The sequence below is a fragment of the Hippocampus bargibanti genome, linkage group LG10 (genome assembly GCF_051943395.1).
Source record: "Hippocampus bargibanti isolate YZ-2025 linkage group LG10, ASM5194339v1, whole genome shotgun sequence".
Lineage (NCBI taxonomy): Eukaryota > Metazoa > Chordata > Actinopteri > Syngnathiformes > Syngnathidae > Hippocampus > Hippocampus bargibanti.
The window spans coordinates 12869225-12896218 of record NC_142743.1 but is presented as its reverse complement, the minus strand read 5'-3'; the positions used below and the strand labels follow the sequence as shown (position 1 = coordinate 12896218).

The 26994-nt window shown below is 40.5% G+C and overlaps 1 long non-coding RNA gene across 1 annotated transcript in view; it reads left to right on the top strand.

Moving 5' to 3' along the window:
* Window positions 1-26994, top strand: part of LOC148892498 (uncharacterized) — a 189643-nt gene that overhangs the window by 23133 nt on the left and 139516 nt on the right. Inside the window, exon 2 of the long non-coding RNA XR_016116240.1 lies at window positions 23641-23734. This is a non-coding gene — a long non-coding RNA (uncharacterized LOC148892498). The remainder of the gene's footprint in view (window positions 1-23640; window positions 23735-26994) is intronic.

The following is a 26994-nucleotide window of genomic DNA, read 5'->3' as shown; positions in this document are numbered from 1 at the left end:
AGCAGTACCGTACATTGCAGGAGTTTCTGAAAAATTACAAAGAGTCCTTTGGCAACATAAAATTCCTACTTATTTCAAACCGATAAACACGTTAAGGCAAAAATTAGTGCATCCAAAAGATAGGCTACCAAATGAAAAACAAAGTAATGTAGTTTATTCCATACATTGTAAGAATGAAAATTGTAAAGAGCAGTACATTGGGGAGACTCAACAAATTCTCAAAAAAAGACTTTATCAACATCGCAGGGATAATACTAGTGGGCCTCAATCGGCAGTACATTTGCACCTAAAAGCTAGCAACCACTCATTTGACGACAATGAGGTTAAAATCTTAGCGAAAGAACATAGATGGTTTGAAAGGGGCGTAAAAGAAGCGATTCTTATAAAACAACAAAATCCTTCATTAAATCGGTCTGGTGGGGCGAGGTTCAATTTGGATCGTTCATACAAAGGCAAAACAGGTTAGGCAACTTTCGCAATGCTGATGAGGGTCGTTATGCTGATGAGGTGATACCGGGGGCAGTGGGGGTAATAGGCCAATCGTTAGTCAGGAATGTAGGAACAATCAGTGGGGCCACAGGGAGGGGTCCCCCGCCCCTCCCAACCTGAGAGTAGGGACCTATCATAGCTGTGTCCGGCGCCACCATGTCTGGACATTAGGGATATATAAATGGGGCCGATACGACCAGTCAGACTTTAGTTCGCTGACGAAGCCTCTTGGATAGGAGGCGAAACGTCCGAAACCTTCACTTTTGTACAGGTGACGGCTGAAGAAACCTTCTCATCGATACATATGTTAATGAATCAGCTGCGCTAGGCGGTGTGAATAAAGCCACAAGTGCTTTATTTGTGTCAAAAAAAGTTCAAGGTCTTGCACTCGCGCGTAGAATCACATCAGGCGCTTATTAACCTGGGCTGGAGTAACAAGGCCGTCTGTGGCATGAGAGGTGGAATAGCGCCCTGACTGGAGCCACTCAGCACTTCCATCTATGCTAATGATCTCCCGGCGCTGCACATAATTAAAGCTCGGGTCGTTACCTTCCCTTCTTTCCTGCCGGCTGGAATACGAGGAAAGGTGGGGGCGGTATTCGTCGGCGGGCACGCTACTAGCTTCAGGATGTTCGGAGAAACTTCACACCGTCGACGGGTCCATTAAACGCTGTCACAAGTGCACGGAAAGAAAGTTTTCATTTTTTAATGACACCGTCATGAATTATTCCATTTATCGTACACATGCGCCCGCGTTGGTTCAAAGATGACTGCTCGATGAAAGGTGAACGCTGACCCATGTGTGGCGAGGAAGTTGCACCTGTTGAACTTCAATTTCCTGTATATCATAAACAATATATTTGTAGGACATCCTAATGAGGCTAATCACATATTTCTGTGCCAGGGCTTGTTGCACGCACTTGTGTTAGTCTTCTGGCACATCGGAATGCTTTTTCCCTTGCTGGGTCACGACACAAAAAAAATTTGCTCCAGAATGATCGAGCCAATAACTGTTAAAAAAAACTTAATATTTGAGGCTTTGTTCGGAATGGAATATTTTACATTAAACATTTTGATATTACAATTTTTGGGTGTATCTGCAATTTCTTCAGGAAAAAAAACTGCAGATCAGAAATTGTAATAATAATAATACATTACATTTTAAGCGGCTTTCAAAGCTCTCAAAGACACTTTACAGTCACAGACAAGCATAGGTACTATAATAAATAAAATACACTCACAAATAGAATGCAATAAAGAAATATTTTTAATAATTGTAGAAATAATTGGGGGATGGGGATAGAGCCCTGGTGTGCATAATAAAGTCGGTGAGGATTTGACCCAAAGAAGTTTATCACTGCATAAATATGGTGTCACAGGACTACTTTGGTCGAGTGAAGCTAAACTCACTTCAACATAGTTTAGTAGCAACAAAATGCTGCAAGTACAGCAAAGCGATGAACTCATTCATAAATGTATTCTGGAATTGAAGATATGACGGAGAGTGCCATTCCCGTATTTGTTTGGTTTGGTTTTTTCATGTTTGGGTGCCGATAAAGCGCTGGCCATGGCCTCTGGCAATGTTTTTTCCTTTCGACAAGTGGACAGCATTTCCCCTTTTTTCCATGTCCGTGCTTTGTTCCAGCTTCAGCTGTTGTTAAAGCGCTATATACTGTAAACCAATATGTATGTATTGCATTGTATTTTGGACCGCTGCCCTCATTTCAAGCTCATATAACTGCAGAACCATATAATTTAAGAATTAACTTTTTTTCTGACGAAAGAAGAGAGTCTAAGGTTTCTTACGCTGCATTGAATGTTTGTCGTCCTAAAACTCAATATTCTGTGGGTCCTGGAATTCGAGTGACATTGACAAAAATCCTGGAGTGGGCACATTTTTGCACATCGTCTGGCAGTGAATTAGTTAATTTGTCACATTTGTCACAAACGGGTTTATTTTAACACATGACGACGATTCACTTTGAGTAACTTGAGAAGCATTTTGACATTTTTAAAAGTCACGCATTCAGAATATTATTTATATTATTTATAATAAAGACAACAAAATGCTCATAACTAAAAAATAATGTGTATATATATACAGTAAAGTCGTTTTATTTATATATATATATATATATATATATATATATATATATATATATATATATATATATATATATATATATATATATAGGGCCAGGGTTGATTGATAGCTTTTTGCATCAAGAGTACTTGTGCGGGTTATTTGTGGAGCCTGATTGATGGGATATTTTAACTGTTTTATATCCATTTTCTCACTATTCTCACACTCTCACACTTTTTTTTTTTTTTTTTTTTCAAGCTCTCTAATCTCCCTTTCGTGTGTATGTTTTCTGACTCTCTGTCTGCCTGTCTCTTTAATCTTTAACCCCCCAATGCTCGATTCTTGACCAATCATGTGGCTTTAACCGAAGACGCCATTTTGTTTTTTGGAGAACTGCCTCACTCTCTCTCTCTGTCTGTAACCCTATCCCTCACTGCTGTGTTCTTGACCAATCACGTGGCTTTAACCGAAGACTGGGGAATAGAGGACGAAAACAGTGGCCACCATTTTCTTGTTAGGAGAACGGGCTTGTTCGCGAATGACACATGAGTGATGTGTCATTCGCGAACAAGGCCGTTGGGGCAGCTCCGTGTGTATCCCAAAAAATAGTTTGTATGCCAAGGTAAAATATAACGTTCATAAATATATATATATACTCACGGCCAGAGCGGCCCGGTAGCCGAGTGGTTAGCACACCGGCTTCACAGTGCAGAGGTCGCTGGTTCGCGTCCCGGTCCGGCCTCCCTGTGTGGAGTTTGCATGTTCTCCCCGGACCCGCGTGGGTTTTCTCCGGGTCCTCCGGTTTCCTCCCACACTCCAAAAACATGCATGGCAGGCAGATTGACCACTCCAAATTGTGAGTGTGAGAGTGACTGTTGTATGTCTTTGTGTGCCCTGCGATTGGCTGGCAACCAATTCAGGGTGTCCCCCGCCTCGTGCCCGAAGACAACTGGGATTGGCTCCAGCACCCCCCGCGACCCTAATGAGGAATAAGCGGTACGGAAAATGAGATGAGATGAGATTCACGGCCAGACAGACACACACACACACACACCCACATATCATATCATCATCAACAGAAGCTCCTCATTATGTTCCTGATGTTTCTCGCTTTATATATCATTACCCGTTGTTGCATTTCCAGAGACTTGCGAGGCAAAAAAAGTGCTGGGTTATAAACCAATAATGATTATATTTAATACATGATTCATTAGTATGTCCTAAGGAAGCACTGTTTTCATTCCTAACAGGCTGACTTGACTGCTCGCTGTGTCGATGTGTCTGTAGGTGCGTGTACGTGTGCGTGTGACTGCTATGGAGTGCCCCAAAAAACACCCCCTCGATTTCTTATTTATTTATTTTATTCTTTGAAAAAAAGATGATGAAAAGCGCCTTGCACCCTAATTGCTATCTATTATGTATGACAAGTCTCATGTTTGTTATTCCGGTGTTAATGAAGGAATTAAAGGCGATGGGACATTTTCATCGTCGGCCTGTTTACAAGTGGCTGTAGTACTCAGGTTGACCGATAGGTGCTGCTGCCTACTTAGAAAAATGGCACGTTATTTTTTTTTCAGCCGAATTCTTCATGATTTAGTTTTTATATATTAAATCAAACGTTTTCGAAGAAGAAATGCATATTTTAAATTCATAAAATACAGTTATAGTTTTTAATTATAGTACGTGTGTGTTCATGTTTGGTTTCATTTAAACAAACATTTTTAAACAAGTGTTGCACTCTGTCGATGTCCCTGAACCCCCCCATATATTCTCTATATTATATTATATTATATTATATTATATTATATTATATTATATTATATTATATTATATTATATTTTCTATCCATGTGTGGTTTTATAGGGGTATTAACATCTTTATTCTTCAGTTAAGTATTTGTATTGATTATATATTTTGGTTTCATATATTGCTTTGAATAGTGTACATGGTATTTTCATACTAGTAACCAGATGTTTTTATTTCTTTATTTTTGAACTGGTTGGCAGTCAGTCAGCGGGCACATCTAGGGACAAAGTACCATTCACACCCACATTTACACCGTCAGTGAGTGGGATCCAAATTCTTCGCTGCCTGCACACAAGGTAGACAAATGTATCACTACTTGATCAAATACTGTCTATCAATAAATTAATGTGAAATTCCTACTCGTGCATCTTGACGGATAATCATTTTACAACTAAGTGGACCTACAAAGTAATCAGCAGGAACAGGAATCATAGCATGACAGGAATAGCCCAAAACAAATGTGCTCTTTTTTTTACTGTAGATTATCATCTTGTTAGTTGTTGTCAAATCCTTCACAGCCATGTTGTGTTCATTGTGTAAAACGCATCAATGCTGTGATGCTGCGTGAGGCTTGTATCACTCCATCGTTCGAGGTTTCCCTGATCCAGGCGCGATTCACCCCCTGGGGAGGCTGCAGGGCTCGGGTCGGCCATATGGTGGCACCCCACTCCCCACCCACCCCTATCACCTCCATGGGTCCTTCTTCCACAAGGCGCCAGACCCCCTCTCACATTGAGTCACTACAAAAGCCAGCCAGTGACACTAAATGATTGGCGGGTCAACCAGCTTAGTTTCGCGTGAGCAGAAAACGCAACTGAAGTGAAAGTCAACGTCAAGCGGAAGAATAAGGACATTTTCCGCACATGTATTAAGCTTATTTTGTAATGAGAGGAAACTACTTAGCACAAATTAGTCAATCAGGTGAAATGTGTCCCAGTTATTAATTTCATTCATTATTTTTCATTTATTCATTTAATCATAATATAATCATACTTTTCATTTATTCATTTGTCTATGTATTTACGTACATGTATTTTTTATGTTTTTATTTGTTTGTTATTTTGGGGGAGAATAATGCAATTTCACGCAATAGAATTTTCTGTTTATTTTGATTTCCTTTGGAAAATTGTTGGCAGTAAACAACAAAAATCCGCATCCGATTCATGCAGATTATAAATGAAGCGGGACAGAAATTTAGTGCATTCAATTGAAAAAGTTAATATATTTTTCACATATTCAATTCGGGCTGTTTGTTAATGGTTATATGTGTCACTTTTTTTAAGTTTCATATATTTGACTTCTTTCAGATTTGTTTTTTTTTTTACCTGATTTCTTCTATTTCTTTTTTTCCAGATTTGGGGAATATTTATTTCATATTTAGTTTTGGAAAACACATTCACAATTTGCTGGCGTTAGCTACAGCCAAGTACAAAAATTAAAAACAAGATATTTAAAATTATCTTCCATGATGTACCTCTTTAACTCATTCGCTTACATCCCCAAATTTATTCAGGAAATGAAAATATGACATGGAGCGCCATTCCCAAATTTGTTCGAGATTTGGTTTTGCCGATAAAGCGCTGGTCAGACCTCTGGCAATGTTTCTTCCACGAGGGGTAAGCATTTGCCTTTTGTATAGACGCCCCCATGTCAAGCTCCTATAACTCCAGACCCATATAACTTAGGAATTAACTTTTTTCTGATGAAAGAAAGCGTAGACTCTCTACCCGGGCCCGGAATTTAAATGAAAATGAACAAAACCCTGGCACTCGTGTGGATGCATTTTTGTACATCGTCTGGTAGTGAATGACTTTAAGTCATTTGTAATGGTGTATTATGTGGTTATTATACGGTAGCCTCTTTTGCTTTGTTTGGTGAAATTATATGGTTTACATATCCATGACCATCCTTGGGAATGCTGCCTTAAAAAAAGTCAGCATTAATTACTTAAAAGGAAAAAAAGTGTTAGTAGTACAGAGCCCGAGGCGGGCGAATTGGTATTCCACACGTCTTCATCCAGCTTCATGTTAATGAAATGGAGTCCACTGGTAATTAGTTGACGTTTGGACCTTTCGGTACTCAGTCATCATCTCCCGATACTGTATACCATACACAATGCTGAACCAATGTACTGGACCGATGGTGGGCAAAAGTTTTTTGTGGGCTGTTTTGAAAAGGAGGCCTATGCGGCATTTAGATTATCATGAGCCCTTAATAGTGATTTTTTTTTTTTTAGGGTTCAAATTTCCCAATTAAAATGTTTTGTGTTATTTTTTTGGGGGGGGCTGGTTCATTTCTCATTTTGTACGACTTAAAGGACAATCGACGCCTCCGGACAAGTTGTTTCCATAATTTGTAAAATGGCTTCAAATGACTTCTGCTGAGCGTATTGTACAAAGATTCCGCCGCATATAGCTATATTTTACGTTTTAAGACTCGTGCTGAATATTCCAGAAGTCTTGTTTGTGAGTTGGTGACGAGTCCGTACGTGACGTCACTGAAGGAACGCCTCTGACTGAAAAAAGGACACATTGTAGTAGTCCTTCCATCACGTCAATGCTTGTTTGGCCTGAAAACCTTGTGTTGCACCAGAAAGAGCCAGATGAGAGCATCCAAACTCCATGTAAGGAATTTATCAGCCTGTGGAAACAGGCTGATAAAAAGGATGTTTAAAGATGTTCGTATCGCGAATTACCCCAACAAGTTAGGAAACAAAAAATAGTGTCGGTTGTCCTATAAAGCTTATTTAATGACAACAGTAAACTCCACAAATTAGTAAATCAGGTCAAATTTGTCTTTATTCTTAATTTCATTCCAGTTATTTATTTATTTATCTATGTATTAATTTATGTATCTGTGTGTGTATTTATTTATTTATTTGTTTTATTTTGAGAAGAGGGTATTTTGTTCTTAAATCCGGTCATTCTGGTACTTGTTGGAATACATTATTGAGTTAAATATATTTGTAATTTGTTCAAATAAAAATGTTAAGTGAAGAAATGATGACTTGGCAAATTTTAAATCACAAATAGCTGAACTCTTTTTTTTTTCCCCCTTTTCCTTTTCATATTTTCTTGCTGTCGTGATTTTAAAAATATGGGTGCAACATTGGATTTCACTTGACAAGTACCAAGATTCGTGGGTGTTCAAACTGTATTTGGCTATTTGTAATTTGTTGAAATATATCAATATATTTAAAAAATAGTTGATCTAAATTTTAAATTGTGGCTGTGAAATAAAATGTGTTAAACATTTGACACGTTTCCACATATATTAAATAATAATAACAATAATAATAATCATCATCATAATAATAATACATGTCATTTTTAAGCACCTTTCAAAACTCTCAAGAGGACTTAACAGACTAATGATTTTTCTTTTTCCTGTTTTTTTTTTCAATATATTTTTTCAGTAGTTATTTTTAAACGTCACACCCCATCAAGTGAAATGGCTTACCAAAGTTTGGGTTGTCAAGGCATCGTGTTGTGCTTTAAATGCCACCCAACATGCATCACTTCCTCTTTCTCTTCATCTCTAATGCGGGATGGCTCCCCCTTTTTGTATTCATAAAGCGCACCTTCTTTGAGATTGTTACAGGTGGTCTCCCCCCCACCCCCCAACCTTCTTCCCACCCTTGATACAATATACAGATGTATTTATTTATATATGTGACATATGAGCTAATGATGCAGCAGGGGAGGTGTGTCTATGTGTGTGTAGGGGGGGGGGCATGAGGGAGGGGTCCTGACCCTTCCTCACCAGCCCGCTAATTAATTAGCCATGTTTACGCTCACCATTACAACCATGACAGCTCGTTACCCCCCCCTTCATCCTCGTCCCACGACAAATTACCAGACGGAGGGAACTGATGCTGGAGGTGGCACTTTGTATGTGTGTGTGTGTGTGTGTGTGTGTGTGTGTGTGTGTGTACACCTGTGTGTGAGTGTTGCATCGCACGGGGGACCCCTGCAAAAAAAAAAAAAAAAGTAAAAGCCCAGATGACTCGCTCGTCACAAGTGGCGTCGAGTCTCCGAGATATGAGATATTCAAATGAGACGTTAACGGAGAGGGACGGCGCCGTGCCTGATGGCTAATGTTAATGTCCTCATTTGAATATGAAAAGGAACGCCTTGCCCCCGTGTGCGTATGTGTGTGTGATTTAAAAAAAAAAAACGCTAAAGAGTGTGTTCTTCGGGCTTGACTGACAAGACAATAGAGACAAATAGTTGGGACTATTATGGGATGGATGTAGGGCAGATTACGCCGATTGTCTTCGTGTTGATATGCGACAAGATGGCCGACTTGGTTCGAAATACAGTGATACTTTGGCTTACGAACGCTTTAGCTAACGAACTTTTCGCCTTGCCAACATTAAATTCGCGGGAATATAATCTTGGCATACGTCTGTGTAAACTCTCAGTCGTACAAGAGTGGTCCAACGATGAGAAGGTTTCTTCAGCCGTCAACATTCATAATGCTGATGAGGTGATACCGGTGGGAGTGGGGGAAACGGGCCAGTCGTTAGTCAGGAATGTAGGAACAATCAGTGGTGCCACAGGGAGGAGTCCTCTGCCCCCCCCCAACCTGAGAGTAGGGACCTATCATAGCTGTGTCCCGCGCCGCCATGGCTGGACATTAGGGATATATAAATAGGGCCGATACGACCAGTCAGACTTTAGTTCGCTGACGAAGCCTCTTGGATAGGAGGCGAAACGTCCGAAACCTTCACATTTGTGCAGATGACGGCTGAAGAAACCTTCTCATCAATCTTGGCATACAAACTATTTACACGATCAAGGAAGCCGTGTGTATTTGGGTCAGCAGAAAGTGTGTGCGCAGATACAGTAATAAAAATCGATAATACGATATATAAAATGATAAAAATGACACGAAAACTTATAAGATATATTATTGAACTATAAGCAGTTTGGTATATAATAGTATTCAATAGAAAACGTTGCTTAAAAACAACAGATTGACATCGTATACTATTCTGTCGTATAAACCTCGCGTCGGCCATTTTGAATGCTTTTCAATTTACGACCGTTTGACTTATGACCGTTTTGTCGGAACGGAACCCGGTCGTAACTCGGATGTTACCTGTATATATATGCAGGGAACATCGCCATCGCCATTGTCGGGGGTTCCCATTGCCCCCCCCCCACTCGTTTTTTGTATTCTTTATTTTTGATTATTCTCCTGGTCCTCTTTTTAGGCCCAGTGCTTTGTGTTGTAGCTTAATAAACCATCCTGCACGGACCTCTGTCTCTGTCGCATTGCTGGCTGTAGTGGTGGCAGCCGTAGAATTAAAAAAAGTCTGACGGTCGTGGTTGTTAAGTACGGGTGGTCGTAACTCGCGCCGGTCGTAAATCGGATGTTACCTGTATATATATTTAGACATACATAGTCTTTTCAATTGTGGCTTTTTAAGTTGTAATAACGCTAAGCACCACTAGATGGCAGACATGCCACAGTTGCGCTTCCACTTGGCCTCCATTTTCTTTGCAGAATGGAATAAAATGACGGATAAGTGTACTTAAAAATTGTTAAAAATTTTTGATTACTTGATTTTTGTACTAAATTAATTCTTGGAATTAAAATTTTCTGCAATATTGCGTTATCTTTAAAGGACAACCGATGTCACTTTTTTGATTTCTAACTGACACCAGAAAAACGTTTTATAGCATCTAAAATACCCAAAACGATATATTTAGTCAAATGCAAAACACCAATAAAAATGCAAGAATCTGCAAAAAATGGAGCTGCGAATTGGGCATTTTCAGAAAGTCCCGCCCCCAGTTCGTGACGTCACGCCAAGACGTCTTGCATTGCTTGTGAATCAAAACAATGGCTTCAGATTCGGAGAATATGCTTTCTTGTTACACATCCAGTTATGAATATGATTCAAATAGTTCTGAAGAGGAAAGCATACATGTTTGCAACCGATTAAAGAATTTATTTGTGCCATTTTGAGGCAACATTGGGGGGAAATGTATCACCAAAAAAAGAGGCACAAAGGAGGAAACGATCACCAGAAAAGAGGCACAAAATGGCGACTTCCAGTGGCCACCTCCATTTACACAGGCTGATAAATTCCTAATATGGCGCTTGGACGCCCTCTTCTGGCCTTCTGGCGGCTTTTGGGTGCAACACGAGGTCTTCTTTGTAAAATACGCTCAGTAGAAGTCATTAGAAGCCATTTTACAAATTATGGACACAACTTGTCCGGAGACGTCGGTTGTCCTTTAAATGGTCATGTTGGAAGAGTGCTTCTTAGCACTCGGGGCAAAAAATACAACATTTGGTGATTTTTGTTGTTTGCTTCAAAGCCCTTGTTGTTGGGTTTTAAACACACACACACACAATCTCTCTCTCACACACACCACATGCACGCACGCACGCACGCACACACACACACACACACACACACACACACACACACACACACACACACACACACACACACACACACACACACACACACACACAACTTGATTACAACAGGTCTTCCAAGCATCCACTGCCCGACCTCATCGCATACAAAATATGTAATGTGCTCTCGCAAAATCATCTCCATTTAATCTATTCACGATAATTAGCCAACGGGCGTCAGGATTACCGGCATCACTTTTTGACCTGGATCTCGGCGGATCGACCTCGTGAACCGCGGGGATGTTCGTTAGCTCAAGCTTAAAACAATTAAAAGTGCCCCCCCCCCCCACCCTCCATCTTGCAACCTTTATGTATGATTGATTCAAAGACGGATTTTGGAATACGTTCATGGCTAACTTTCCTTTGGGGGGTGAAAGTCGGACGGACGTGAGTCAAACAAAGTATCATCTCATCTTCAATGGCCACGGGCTGGCATCTGCTGAAAATTCAAAATGGGACTGAAAGGTTGAGCAGCATTGGTGAATTGCATTTTTTTTTAATCACACGCGGGCAGAATTGACGTCGTTAAAAATAATTAGCGCCTCACCATAATGCAAGCGTGTTTTTGGCCCCCTTCGCCGGGGGATCATGACATGCCGTGTTACCCCAAGAGCACCCGCAGCCATGTATCAACCTAATTAATTTTCCACCAGCAACATTAGCTACACCTGTGCAAGCTAATGAGAGCCTGCATCAGAAATTCAAGCCTCGACAAATATCATCTCGTTTACTTTTGATTGACCCTTGTTCAACAATACTGAATGAAATCCTACTGCTTGAAGACAAACCATGCCGATTCCTCCCCTAGAAGCACCCAATTTTTTTTCTTTTATTGTGAAGGAAAATTAGCCATTGGTAATACAGTAAAGTCTCGTTATATCGATATCGGATATATCGATAGTCCCGGTTATATCGATACTATTTCTATGCACCCACGGAGAAAATTACATGCAAACAGGGTCGGATATATCGATAGTCCCGGTTATATCGATATTTTTTCGGACTCCCTTGAATATCGATATAACGAGACTTTACTGTATTGTACTTTTACAAACATCAAGTACCAAGGACTCATTAAATAGAATGCAAAACAGATTTAATGCTGCATTCCGATTCTGTGTGTTGCTCCCTCTGTTCTGCCTACTTTAGCTAGCAGGAAGCAGCACTTTAGATTACATTTTCTTAAAATTACATTTTCTCAAAAATAAGCTTGAAAAAATTACAAAGTTGTTATTTTGTGATTGGCATTTGATAAAAAATAAATCCCAATTTTGCTACATGGTAAGAAGAAACAGAATTTATGATCCAAAAAAATTATATATTATATAATATATATTAGTAATTATTTTTTATAATGATGCTAATAATGATGATGATAATAATCATGAAAATGATAATATAATGTTCATGATAAAATTACTGATAATGACACTGATAACGATAATAATGATAATGATAACGATAATGATAACAATGATAATAATATAATAATGATAATGTGAACGCTAATGATAACGATAATGGTAACGATAATGATCACGATAATAACAATAATAATAATAATAATAATAATAATACATTTGACTGAATCCCGTCAGAATAATTTCCAATGGTGACAAATTTTGAAGGCAAATTTTTGCTGGTTTTCAATTTTTTTTAATAATAATAATAATAATGCATTACATTTTACACTTGAATTGGAAAGTGCATGTGCCAAACAACTGCGGCAGTTCAATAACATACTCAAAAACAAAAATGTCACCCTTGATTGAGGTGAAAAGGAAAAAAAAAAACTCAGCGCAAACAGAGACTCAACCGTTGAAAGGATGCTGTGAAGAATTCATTGCTCATACTGGCCCGTAGGGGGCGTCCTCGTCATCTCCTCTATTGTATCAAAGTTTGGGGGGCGGCACATTTTAACATGTTCTTTGCGCTTTATGCAAGCAAAATAGCAGGCGGGCTTGATTTTTATGGAAAGCGCTTAAAAAGCCGAGGGCGTCTTTAACAATTGACTCACCCTCTAAAACATACATTGCATGAAAACGACTTAAAGGGGTTAGGGGTGCAATTTTAATCCAACTGGAAGGGTGCCGATGGCGGGAAGTGTAAAATAGCATTTTAGCGCAGGCGGGCAACAGCGGGGCGCGCCACAAAAAGCCGTCGTCTGAAAGAGAATGCAGCGCTCACATCACATGTGAAAAGGCAAACACGCTGGCAGGCGAGCGTGATGGAGAGTGACGAAGACGACCCAGAAGAAGAAAAAGAAAAAGATGGGAAATCATCCAAAGCAGATTTCACCTTTTTGCATCACTTTGCTTTTTTGGAGCACAAGTCCATTTGCGCCAGATGGAGTGAGACTCCCCCCCTTTTTTGTGATATGAAAGTCGAGGTTTGATGAGTACATCTAAGTAAATAAAAAAAGATGAAGATAAAGATGGGCCTCCATGACACGTCTCATTCATCCACAGGGTGAAACGACAGAGAAAGTGGAAAGAAAAAGGAACTCAAAGTCAAAGTTATTCCCCTCCATTGCGCCGCTAGTTGAGAAGTAACAAAGTGGAAAACCGGAAAAATGAATTGATAAGTATGGAAAAAAATAAAATCATATACTGACCGCAAAACTGTGACCGCGTGTGCTTGTATTGGGAATCTTTTTTGTTTTTGTTTTTTTAAACATATGTGACATCCGACCAGCAGAGGGCGATAGAGTGCATTTAATACCGTTTCCCCTGAAGATAAAAATGTGAATCAAAATATGTATGTATGTATGTATTTATTTTTATGTTAATCCACGTTTTCTAAAGTCATGATAAATTTCTAATCTGGGGAGCAGAACTCTTTAACCTTTGTCTTTGGATTGGATTGGATTGGATATGCCTTTATTAGTCTCACAGTGGAGAAATTTACATTTCACAGCAGCAAAGTGATGAAAGGAATGAAAGTAGAAAAACGAAATACATGTTCAAAGTTTCATTGTTTGGTTATTTTTGCTTATCAATAATGTATCAAAAATGTCAGTACAGTGATACCTAGGCTTACGAACGCTTTATCTAACGAACTTTTCACCTTACGAAAGTTAAATTCGCAAGAATATAATCTTGGCATATGAACTATTTTTCGGGAAACACACAGAGCGCCACAATGAGTGATGTGTCTTTCGCGAACGACCCGGTTCCCGGAGGTCCTGAAATGGTAGCTGTCTTTTTTTCCCCTTCTATTCCCCACCCCCAGTCTTCGATTAAATCCGCACGTGATTGGTCAAGATCCGTGGTAGAGGAGGGAGGGGACACATGCAGCAGTGAGCGGGGGGAGGGGTTACACTGTAATTTCCCATCGGAAACCATTAAAATATGTTTGGAATACACACTTTTCGCCTGAGACACTTTCTGGGAACCAATTAAGTTCGTAAGCCAACGTATCACTGTAGCTGCAAATCTATAACTGTTACAGAAACAGAAACCCATAGACACACACACACGAAAGGGAGACGATAGAGCTTGAAACAAAAAACAAAAGTGAAAAAAAAACACAAAAGTAAAATGGTGAGAAAATAATGTACAATGATAATCTAAGATGTACAACCCAAAGCTCCTTGAGACACATTATGCACAAAGCTATCCATTCCATCAAGCCATCGACCATCACAAAGTAAATAAAAAGACTTAATTATACAGTACAGTTTATTTCTTTAATTACAATACAGTGGCACATTTATTATACATAAAATAAGGTATATTGTGTGTAGTTTTAAGGCTTATTTAGTTGAAAATTATGTTTTATGTGTCACGGTTTGCAAGGTGGTGATGGCAGTTGTGGATCCCAAAAAGCAGGCAGGAGGGAGCAGCAGGTTGTATTTGAGAAATTGGATTAAAATAAAGTCAACAGGAACAAAATCTAAAACGTTAAAATCATTTGAACAGAAAAATACAAAGTATCAAAAGAAAAACCAAGAGTAAAAGTCTGCCAAGATGAACCAAACACATGCACGGTATACAATGCATACACAATACACAATGCACACAATGCATACAATGACCTGACGCCGAATGGTCGTGCCGGGAGTCCTTTTGACTGCCACTGATTGTAAAGATCAGCACCTGCGAGGCTGCAGGCAGGGCTGACAGCGCTACCCGTTGATCGCCAATCCGAACGTGGCAGTCTGCCACTGATCAGGACGACCAGCACATGTGCAGGTGCAGGCGGCACAGACAGCGCCACCCGTTGGTCGCCAACCAGATCATGACAGTCAACTGATTATTCTCATTTTAATGGTTCCCTATGGGAAATTAATTTTTGGGATACACACTTTTCGCCTTACACACTCTGTCTGGGAATCAATTAAGTTCGTAAGCCGACTGGTATCACTGGACATTTCAATAAATGACATGCAGCTTCTGTTCATCTCCTTTTCCCCAATCAAAAAACATCTCCCGACGCGACTGATCATAAAAACATAGAAATGCTACGGTCGCCTGTCGACTGAGATGTTTCCATTTTCGCATGAGGAAGGCGTCGCGGCGACTGATTTAAGGTTTGCGTGAATCCGATGGCCCCCGGGCAACTTATTCTAAGAGCCCCCCCACCCGTGATGTCAGTGGGACTGCCTGGCGGAATAAAAGGCGAGGCAATAAAAGTGGGGGGGGGGGGAGAAGTAGCACACGGGCATTGAAAATGGGGGTGTGGGGGGGCCTCCCTGAGGCGATGGCCCAACTGGCCCGTGGTTAAATCCTCTGCTGAAAGTGTAATAATCACACCAGAGCCCCACAGAGGGAACCTGTCTGTCTATCTATCTGTCTGTCTGTGTGTGTGTGTGTGTGTGGGGGGGGGGGGGGGGGTGAAGACCCCCAGACACCAAAACAAAAGCTGGTCTTCTCTGTCTTGTTCTTCAAGTAGAAAAACAAACCAGATTGTTAATACAAAGATTTTGGAATTGCACAGCAGTTCTCCCTGGGCCTGCGTGGGTTTTATCCGGGTAATCATATTCTTGTTTTCTCCGTCATTCCGAAAAACATGCATGCCAGGCCGATTGAATACTCCAAAAATTGTCCCTAAGAGTGTGAACGCAAGTGTTTTCTATTTTTTTTCGTCTCCGTATCTCCTGCGATTGGCTAGCAACCAGTTCAGGGTGTCCCCCGGCCTACCACCTGAAGACGAATGTAACCGCAAGTCTAGCTGACCTATTTGAGTTCGGAATTATGCAAATGAGCCGTTGCGCATCGTCCGACGGCGTCAATTAAAAGGGACCGCAGCGGCGTCTGCGCTTTTGTTGTCGCCACGAGCCGGCGGGAGGCGCGCTAATCGCGGCGGCTAAGGTCAAACTAATTAACGCGCCGCTTGAACCCGCTACTAAAAGTCGCCGCTAAAAGATGTGACGGAGGTGAATGAAATTAATCGAGCGCGGCGAAAATGTGGTCACTAGCTCAGGGACAGGATGTTGTTTTTCTTTTTAAACACTAAAAGAGTGTGAAGGGAGGCTTTTATTTGTGTGGGGTTGTCAAAAGGACGCCCCCCCCCATCAATGAGAAACCTGTGCCGCTTCATTAAACAGGCGCAATGGCCGATGTTGCGCTTTGTTTACATATGTTTAAATAAAGCCAATCATGACGCTCCACTGGCTGCTAAATGATGCCTTTTAAAGGCCCATGAATTCAATTACATCGTTTTTTGTCCCGCCACTCAAGTGTCATTATGCTTGTGATCAAGTGGGGATGCAGCAGGGGGGGGGGGGGTCTTGTCAGCCATTTTGAAGAGTCGCCACTAAGCCTTTTTCAAGGGTCTTTACGATTGTTTATTTTATCCATCCATTTTCCGATTAAGGTGGCAAGGGGGGCTGCCTTATGTCCCCGGGCAATAGATGGGGGACACCCTGAACCGGTCTCCAGCCAATCGCTGGGTAATCAACCATCCGCGCGCACACACTCACGCCGAGGGATGATTTTTGGAGTGTTGCATTAACCAGCCATGCATATTTTGGGAATGTGGGAGGAAACCAAAATGCCCGGAGAAAATCCTCGCAGACATGGGATGAATATGCAAACTTCACATAGGAAGGTTGGAGCCAAAATCGAACCCGCTACCTCCCCACTCCCAATAAAAAAGCAAAAAGCACAAATAAAATAATAATCATAATGTGACATCCATGTTGTAAAAGTTTTCAAATAGCTCAATAAAGTTTGAGAAATAGTGAACTGAAGGAACAACATTCTATATATATATATATATATATTTTTATCTATCTTGCTTGCTATCTAGCTAGCTACCTAGCCTTCTATCTATTTGCTACAAGAATCATTGAGACTTGAACCATCCCATGTTTTATTTACATTTTTATTTACATTTTTTTTCGGTTGAATGGTGCGTTCCCCCCCTCCCATGCCCTGAACATAACGTCTTTATGGACTAGCTCGCTAGCTATCTATTAGTTATCTATTAGCTAGCTAGCTTTCTATCTATTTGAGTTACTTCCGGGTTGAGTGAACGCTGGCGCATGTGGCTGCCACTGCTCACCCACTGAAAAACTGATCCTGTGACTGTAAAGTGACCTTGAGAATTTTGAAAGGCGCTTAGAAAAAAAATTATTATTATTATTATATATATTTGCTATCTAGCTGGCTAGCTGTCTATCTAGCTAGCTATCTATTAGCTGTATATTAGCTATATATTAGCTAGCTAGCTTTCTATCTGAAGTAAAGTGACCTTGAAAGTTTTAAAAGGCGCTTATTAATGAAATATATTATTATTAATAATAATAATAATTGTGATTGCAAGGTTCCACCACCAGAGGGCTCCGAGGCCCCCCCACCCTTGCCTCCAGTCTGTCATTCCAGCGCCAACCATTAGCTCTGCTTTGGAGAGGGGGGGGCGATGCTAACGAGGGCCCCGCCACCACTCCTCGGAGGCTCGGCTAAGTGCGGTGCATGGGGTAGTGTGAAGTGGGGGCTGGGGGGTGTATTTTGGAGTGGGGTGGGTCCCAGTGGTTGTTTGCCTCTTTTCCATCAAGAGCCCTCATCTCCTTTATCCCCTTTGTGGTGGAGGCCCTCCTCGGGCATTTCCCTCTGAGGGGGGGATCTAAAAAGAGCAGCTGCCGGGGAACCAGTGCCATTTCCTCCTGCTGTCACCCTCCCTCCACCCACCCCTTCCCCCGCTAACTCCCCTCCCCTTCCTCACTCCTTATTAATATGCATATGAACTTGTTTCTCTTAGTTCCGAACTCCAATGACAAAGTGGGAAAGCATATGCCTGAAATATTCATGACGGCGCGCGGTAATTAAGCGGCGGCGAAGGCGACTCCATCAACTAGCTCACTTCCAAATTTGCTGTGTGTGTGCTTGCGTGCGTGTGTGTGTGTGCGTGTGTGTGTGTTTTAGGTTTTTTTGTGTCTGTAAAACGGGTCTCTCTTTTTTTTTCTTTGCCAAGACTAAAAAAAGAAGCATGTTGTCCTCTTTGCCTTTTTCCCCAAGCTCATTCTTAGAAATGAGCCACTTGTGGACGATGCATGCCTGCCATCATTAGCTTGTGTGGACAATTAAAAGTTAGCTCTAAAATTAACCACATTGCTTTTAAGTAAAAATACACTGGAAAATAAATAAATACACACAAACACACCCCCTTTGAGTGCAGATGTGGTTTGTTATCGGACTACTATCGGAGAATAAGTGAAGTACTTTTGCTATTATGGGACCGAAAAATATCGCACCATAGGCTAGTGTTAAGCCGAACAGGACACAAAAGAAAATTACAGTCGAGCAGAAGAAGGAGATCATTGAAAAACAAGAACGAGGTGGACGTTTGTGTGACTTAGCGCCCCAATACCAGTGCGCTAAATCGACCATGTCTACATCTGGCTAAGGCTGTTTCTGTATATATGTATATATATATATATATATATATATATATATATATATATGTATATATATCATATATGTCATATGAAAGGGGATGGGGTGTGTGGAGTATGTCATATGAAAGGGGATGGGGTGGTGGAGTGAAAGGATAAAAAACAAGACATTCTAAGCATAGTAATCTCTAGTAATCTAAGCACAGTATCTCGATAATATGACAGTTTTGAGGTGATTATGTGTTTATGTGTGTGTGGAGGGTAGGGGGGACAGTTCTTGCTGATACTGTTCGTTCTTGTTCAGCAATTTTATGCTGTCTTTGAACGGTCATTTTTATACAAGAGGCACTGGGGGAAAAAATATCATATGTGATTATTTTGTTGGTTGCATTCAAACCTGTTTTGTTGGCTTCAGATCGTCAGATATATGAACCCCCACTGAATCGAAACAATTGCTTAAACCCTCCTTTAATTGTATCCCACCCCAGTGTGTCGAAATAGGAATCAAATCGTGGCAGGGATGCACACCTGTTAAATGACAGAACAGATAGAGTGAAATCTACTCTTTCAATCAGGCAAACGCAATCGGTTGCCATGTTATGGAAAATATTGTTATTTTTGTGGCGTGAACAAAAACACATTGAAGTCGTAGGCAGCTATCTGAAGGAGAATGATCACGGCCACCAGAGAGATGGATGGAGAGGTGTGTGGGGGGGGGGGGGTTGGAAGGTGAGGAGAGAGGAGGGGGGCTGGCGGTAGGCTATGGGTGGAACAGGGGAGAAAAGGGGGTAGTATGCGAGATGTTTGCCGATGCTTGACAGCGAGGTAGATTGTATCTGACGTGAAGCCGGCAGATGAAAGGAGAGCGGACAGCTGGCCCAGTGCACTCGGCGCACTCCGACGCTCAACCTCGCAGTCCTCCTTATCCCTGCCTTTTTCTTCCCATCCTTCCCACCCCCTCACTGCCTCCATACCCTCTCTCCCCCTTCGTAACGCCTCCTCACTCCTTGCCGCCACGCTGGCTTGTTTGGTCAATAAGCATTTATTAGCGGCCGGTACACGCGGCCTCCCTGTTGCATCAATTATGGATAGATGACGGGACGGGAACATCTGCAGAGAGGCTGTCCTGGGTGAGGATTAGATGGGATTAAAGATTGCGATTCAACAGAGTCTCGCATGAACTATGTCAGACCTGTCAACCGGCCGTATTTTGCCGTATTCGGTCTGCTTTTTACACAATTTTAGATGTGTAAATAAATCCAAAAGAAACGTTTCACCATTCGACTGAACACTCGTCAATGAAGTAAAGTCAACCACTGAGAAAACAAGTCCGTGCGAAAAGTCTCGAGAAGAAACAAAAGTTCCGGAGAAGATAAGTTCCGGTCAACTGGGAATTTTATTTTGAAATGAGTAAAATGAAACATTTTACCCTGTTTTTTTTTCGCCGTAATATAATTCACATTTTTTTAATAAACATTGTTAGAACACACATTTAAATTCTTTTTTAAATTCAATTTGTCCACAGCAAAAAAGTCACAATGCTCTACAACACAGGTGTCAAAGTGAAGGCCCGTGGGCCAAATCCGGCCCGCCACATCATTTTTTTCGGCCCGCGAAGGCAAATCAAATTTGTTAAATTCCATGATGATTGCTAAAATCTGAGCCAAAATTTCATATTTTTGGATGTCAACCACAATAAAATTTATTGTAAAGTAATTATAAAAGAGGACAGAGCGCTAAAAACAGAAGGCTTTAGGAAGGCTACGCACACTGACCAATACTTACTTTTTGACTCTAACCACCCTTTACAACATAAACTAGGAGTTATCAGAACCCTCCAGCATAGGGCTAAACTAATACCAACTAGCACTGAAGGTAGAGAAAAGGAGTCAAAACATATCAGGAGAGCACTCACAAACTGTGGGTACCCTCAGTGGTCATTCAACAAATGTCAGAAAGAAAGAATAGCGAACGAAACCAATAATTCTCAAGATTCAAAAAGGAGAGGAGTAGCAGTACCGTACATTGCAGGAGTTTCTGAAAAATTACAAAGAGTCCTTTGGCAACATAAAATTCCTACTTATTTCAAACCGATAAACACGTTAAGGCAAAAATTAGTGCATCCAAAAGATAGGCTACCAAATGAAAAACAAAGTAATGTAGTTTATTCCATACATTGTAAGAATGAAAATTGTAAAGAGCAGTACATTGGGGAGACTCAACAAATTCTCAAAAAAAGACTTTATCAACATCGCAGGGATAATACTAGTGGGCCTCAATCGGCAGTACATTTGCACCTAAAAGCTAGCAACCACTCATTTGACGACAATGAGGTTAAAATCTTAGCGAAAGAACATAGATGGTTTGAAAGGGGCGTAAAAGAAGCGATTCTTATAAAACAACAAAATCCTTCATTAAACCGGTCTGGTGGTGTGAGGTTCAATTTGGATCGTTCATACAATAGCCTGCTCAGGCAAAACAGGTTAGGCAACTTTCGCAATGCTGATGAGGGTCGTTATGCTGATGAGGTGATACCGGGGGGAGTGGGAGGTAATAGGCCAGTCGTTAGTCAGGAATGTAGGAACAATCAGTGGGGCCACAGGGAGGGGTCCCCTGCCCCCTCCAACCTGAGAGTAGGGACCTATCATAGCTGTGTCCGGCGCCACAATGTCTGGACATTAGGGATATATAAATGGGGCCGATACGACCAGTCAGACTTTAGTTCGCTGACGAAGCCTCTTGGATAGGAGGCGAAACGTCCGAAACCTTCACTTTGTACAGATGACGGCTGAAGAAACCTTCTCATCGATGGACCACTCCTGTACGACTGAGAGCTTACACAGACGAACCACAATAAAAGTCATTATTCTTGACTTCAGATTTGAAAACGAGTTATTCATTAATTTGCTGTGTGCTCTATATGTAATATTTGAAGGGATTTAAACATTCTAATGGCTTCCCCAAATTCATAACGGCCCTCGAGAGGAAACCATAACTACAATGTGGCCCGCGGCAAAAAATGACTTTGACACCCCTGCTCTACAACAAAGAACATACTTGAATGCTAGGAATGTGTTGTAACTTGTTAAAAGTATTCATGTTTACATGTGAAATTTTATGAATAAAATTGCGCAATGAAATAATACAAAGCACATGTTTTTTTTTTTCTCAGTAAGTAAGAAAAAAATTAAGCCAGTAGTCAGGTCACAGTGTCTCGCAGGTTGATAGGTATGCTATGTTTTTATATATCTGCGGTTAAAATCTGAGCGACTGTTTGGTTACTATAGATTAGGCGCCATTTGAACGTCGGGTATGTACGAATGTGACAGCAGGCACCCCAAATTTAGCACACGAGTGTGACATTTTAGGGGTTGGAACTGAACCTCGGGTTCAGAATGTAATATATTCCTTTTTGACCAAAAAGTTTGCCAACCAAGTCAATGTTTCCCATTGAAATGCATGGGCATGCAGTTAATCTGTGACATCAACAGAACATATAGTCAAATAAATGAAAGAAATATTTTCCTTTTGGCTTTTCCCTTCAGGGATCGCCACAGCGATTCAGTGTCCTCCATCTTCAGAGGTTCGATTGCCATGGTTTTTGTTTTTTTAGCCAAGCTTTTGCGTCTGATGCCCTTCCTGACACAAACCTCTATATTTATCCGGGATTGGGACCGGCAAAAGAAGGCACTGGCTTGTGTCCCTTTGTGGCTACAGAACAAGCAACTGAATAATAATAATAACATTAGCTTCTGTGCAGGATAGAAATGGGGTGAAAATAAAATTGATGATGATGAAATAATAGGTTTGTGAGCAAGTTTTCTTCTTTCGAATCATGACTGTCAATTTGTGAAATGGTTTATTAACAGAACAGTTGATAAACCGGATGTCACAATCCTGAAAAAATACAGTGATACCTCGGTTTACAAACCCCTTGGTTTACGAACTTTTCGATTTACGAACGTTACATTTATGAAAATTTTACCTTGGCATACAAACTTTACCTTGACATATGAACTTTTTTCATACACTGAGCTGCCTCAATGAGTGATGTGTCGTTCGCGAACAAGCCCGTTCTTCTAACAACAAAATGGCAGCGGACTGTTTTTGTCCTCTATTCACCGCCCCCAGTCTTCAGTTAAAGCCATGTGATTGGTCAAGAACGCAGCAGTCAGGGGTCTGGGGGGGGTTAAACATTAAAGAGACAGGCAGACGACAGTGAGAGTTTCAACTTTGATAGTTCAAAGGCAGAGTGTAGACTGCAAGGTTAAAATATCCCATCAATCATTCTCCACAAACAACCCGCACAAGCCATTTGTACACTTGATGCGAAAAGCTCAACCCAGCTAAACAGAAGGCAATTGATAAGGAACTAGATAAAATTATCACAGAGAAAGCACCTACAAGGGATCATGGGGTTACGTTCCCATGAACGTGGAAGGTTACGTTCCTCATCAAGTGTTTAATGCTGTTGAAACCGGCCACTCCATTCCATCAAGCCATCAACGACCATCACAAAGGTATATAAACAACTTTATTATACTGTACAGTTTATTTCTTTAATTATAATACTGTAGCACATTTATTATACATAAAGTAAGGTAGATTTGGTGTAGTTTTAAGGCTTAGAAAATTAGAAAGTAGAAAATTATGTTTTATGCGGACCTGGGAACGGATTGTTGTCATTTTAATGGTTTCCTATGGGAAATTAATTTTTGGGATGCACACTTACACACTCTGCTTCGGAAGCAACATCCCCAAAGTAGAGCCCCTGGTCTTTTTTTTTTTTTTTAAGTTTCCTGTCAAAGCTTCTCCCGCTTTACCTCGGAGGCATGTGCTCGCCTGTCAGCGGCACTTGTCGAGCGACGTTTTGGAGAAAATGAAGATATGCTTCTGCGCTCAGTTAATGCAATGGAATCTCTGTCAAACAGGAAGTTTGTGATTATTTTTTTTATTCAACCCCCCCCCCCCTTTTTCTTCTCCTTTGCAGACTTTGAACAAAAGAGCTCCGCCTCTCGCGTGTACTCGGGGGCGGCGTACATCCCCAAATATCAACGACGGCAGGTTGAAAGGCGCAAAATAAGGTCAGTGTCACCGCGCTGCATTATTAATGGCCGACTGTTTATCGCCTCACCCGTTGAATCCGTGCGGCCCGGCCATGAAATATTGATGCAATTTCCCTCGGCTTAACACGTTGAGGAAGCGACGGTAGAAAGAAACGAGGTGTAACGCCGGGTGGCATGATGCCTGCTCGTGGGGAGTGTCAAACACAGCAATGAAATCACTGTTCCGGCTATGGGGCTGTTATCTGCTTTGAAAAGACGTATTAGTGCCACGTCCCGACTATTGGGCCGTTATCTGCTATGAAAAGACTAAAAGCGATGCTGTTGCCGAAATGATTGCCAGACCTCAATCCAATGAAGCATCCTTGAATATGATCTATCAAACAGCACCGACCCGTTCGTTACATTCAAATGACACAAAACCAAAATGTATGTCACTTGTTATAGTACATTGCAAAACATCCAGATTTGATTGGGTTTGCTTAAATTAAAATCCATTTTCCACTCTTTTCTGAAACACCCCAAAGACAAACAATATATGTTTGCGTCTGTTGGAAAAGGAAATTTGATATGTACGTCGATGCGATTCAAGGCTGCCTCCATTTTTAAGTGCATTGATTCAACTTGGGTCAATTGAGTGGCATTGACGATGCCACAAACTGGTGGATTTCTTTTTTTTTCTTCTTCAAAAATCAAACAACACATGTGGGTGTTGAAAATGACTTGCACCATGCAACAAATATTGTGATGATTGTGGAAATACCAGGATTCTGCCCAATGACATTGACTACTTAGCTATCTGGCTATCAGTCTACTTGGCTATTTAGCTTTCTAGCTAGATGTTTAGCCAATTATCCAGCTAAATAGCTAGCTGACTAGTTAATTATCTATGCACCTATCAATCTAGCTAGCTAGTTATCTATCTGGCTATCTAGCCACTGTATCTAGCTATTGAGCTTTCTATTTAGCTAACTATTTTGCTATAAGGCTCGCTATTTATCTATCTAGTACGCTAATTACTATCTAGTTAATTATCTAATTATCTCTCTATTTACCCAGCTCTTTAGCTATGTAGCTATCTAGCTCTTCAGCTATCTAGCCGGATGTTTAGCTAATTATCCAGCTAAATAGCTCGCTAACTAGTTAGTTATCTATGCACCTATTGATCTAGCTAGCTAGCTACTGTATCTAGCTATCAAGCTATCTATTTAGATAACGATCTAGCTATCAGGTTTGCTATTTATTTAGCTAGCTAGCTTTTTACTACTTAGTTAATTATCTATCCATCTATCTTGTACTGCAGATGCTCTCACAGGTCGCTTTTTATTTTTATTTTTTATCCAAGCACATGCTGTCTCCTTGTTGTCTTCTCTTTGTCTCTTTCATGTCAAAATTGCCTACTAATTAAGCCAAATGCCACCGCATCCAGTCCCTGCACACAGACACACACTGACTCTAAGCTCTCTAATGAACCACATGTGCCAGCATCTTTATTATCCGCCCTGCCAGCCAGCGAGTGCATCCGTGTGTGTGTGTGTGTGTGTGTGTGTGTGTGTGTGTGTGTGTGTGTGTGTGTGTGTGTGTGTGTGTGTGTGTGTGTGTGTGTGTGTGTGCGCGCTTACACGACTGCCTTTTAAGTGATTGTAAATCACCCCGCGCAGTAATGGCGCAGATTAGCACGCTATCAAAAAAGCTTTCTTCATGCACGGTGTGCTAACATCTCGCTGGCCCGTAAGTGTTTTTTATGTGAGAAACGCAAAGGAGCCCATAATGGCCGCCCGCCTGTCCCGCGCCATTAAGGCTTTACCCCCAGTGTGATGAATGCTCAAAAAATCACGACGTAGTGACCGACCGAGGAGGGGGAAAATGGCAACCTATCGTGTCATTTTTGTGTTTGTGAATACGGCCGACATTCTGCGACAGATGAGATGCTTTGATTTCCTGCTCCCGTTTTTGGGAGAGCACCCCCTTCATTCCCCTCCCATGCTACTGCCCACCGCTCCCTCTGATTTTCCTCCCCCAGCCCGAACCGCCTGCTATTGTGACCCATGAATTATTGATTAACCTGGGTAATAGAAAAGATATAACTGTAGCGTGCTTTTGACCTGCCTCTTCTGCAGTGGATCAGTGGGAACGCCGGCATATTATGCATGCAGATGAGAACATCAAGTGCGGCTATAAATTCAGCCGGCGTGCTGTTTCGGTGCTGTGACGTCACTCGACTAAGGGAATGGGGCTCTCTTTTGCTTTGTTTTTTTTTATGCAATACATTTTAATTTGTTAGAACGCATTAAAAAGCAGAAAGGTTAAACAAACAGCATTTTGGCTGTTGATGTTATTTATTTATTTATTTATTTATTTGTTTGTTTATTTATTTATTTATTTATTTTATTTGTTTGTTTGTTGAATTTGTATTTATTGATTTTTTTTTTCATTTCAGTATTTTTTTATTTAGTTATTTTTTATTTATTCATTTAGGTATGTATGTATTTATTTTGTGTTTATTTATATATATATATATATATATATATATATATATTATTTATATTATATTGTGTATTTATTCATGTATTTATTCATGCATTTTTTTTATTTAAGTAGTTTTACTTATTTATTGTAGATGTATTTATTTTTGTATTTATGTTTTGTGAATTTATTTATTTATTAGCCTTTTTGTTATTTATTTATTTATAGATGTATTTATTTATTTATTTATTTATTTATTTATTTATTTATTTATTAGCCTTTTGGTTATTTATTTATTCATCGATGTATTTATTTATTTATTTATTTATTTATTTATTTATTTATTTTTGGGGGGTGTTTATGATCGCTCTCTATTTTTTAAACTTATGAGCTACAGTTCCAAAGGAGCAATAAGTGATTTTTTTAAAATATGGAGCTGTTGTAGGAGTGGATCATCTGGGAGGTCATTCTGCAAGGCAACAATCCGTGTGATGAGCTGGCAGATCAATAAACCGAACGCAGCCTTATTTATTTATATTTTTATTTATTTATTTTTCAACCCAGTCCCATTTTCGGCTACCGGGATTTTATGATATATATGTATTTTTTACATTCAACAGGGTGTGAGGTATGTGTATATAAATATACAATTAAATGCCCCAGTGACCTGCGTGTTTTCAATCGAAAAAAGAAGCATCAAGGAGGTTACCGGCGTCTGTAATTACATGGGTCTGTGTTTACATTTATTCATGAAACCACCTTTTTTCATCCGCATTTCCACCTGTCACCCTTTCCATTTGAGACCCCCATCAAAC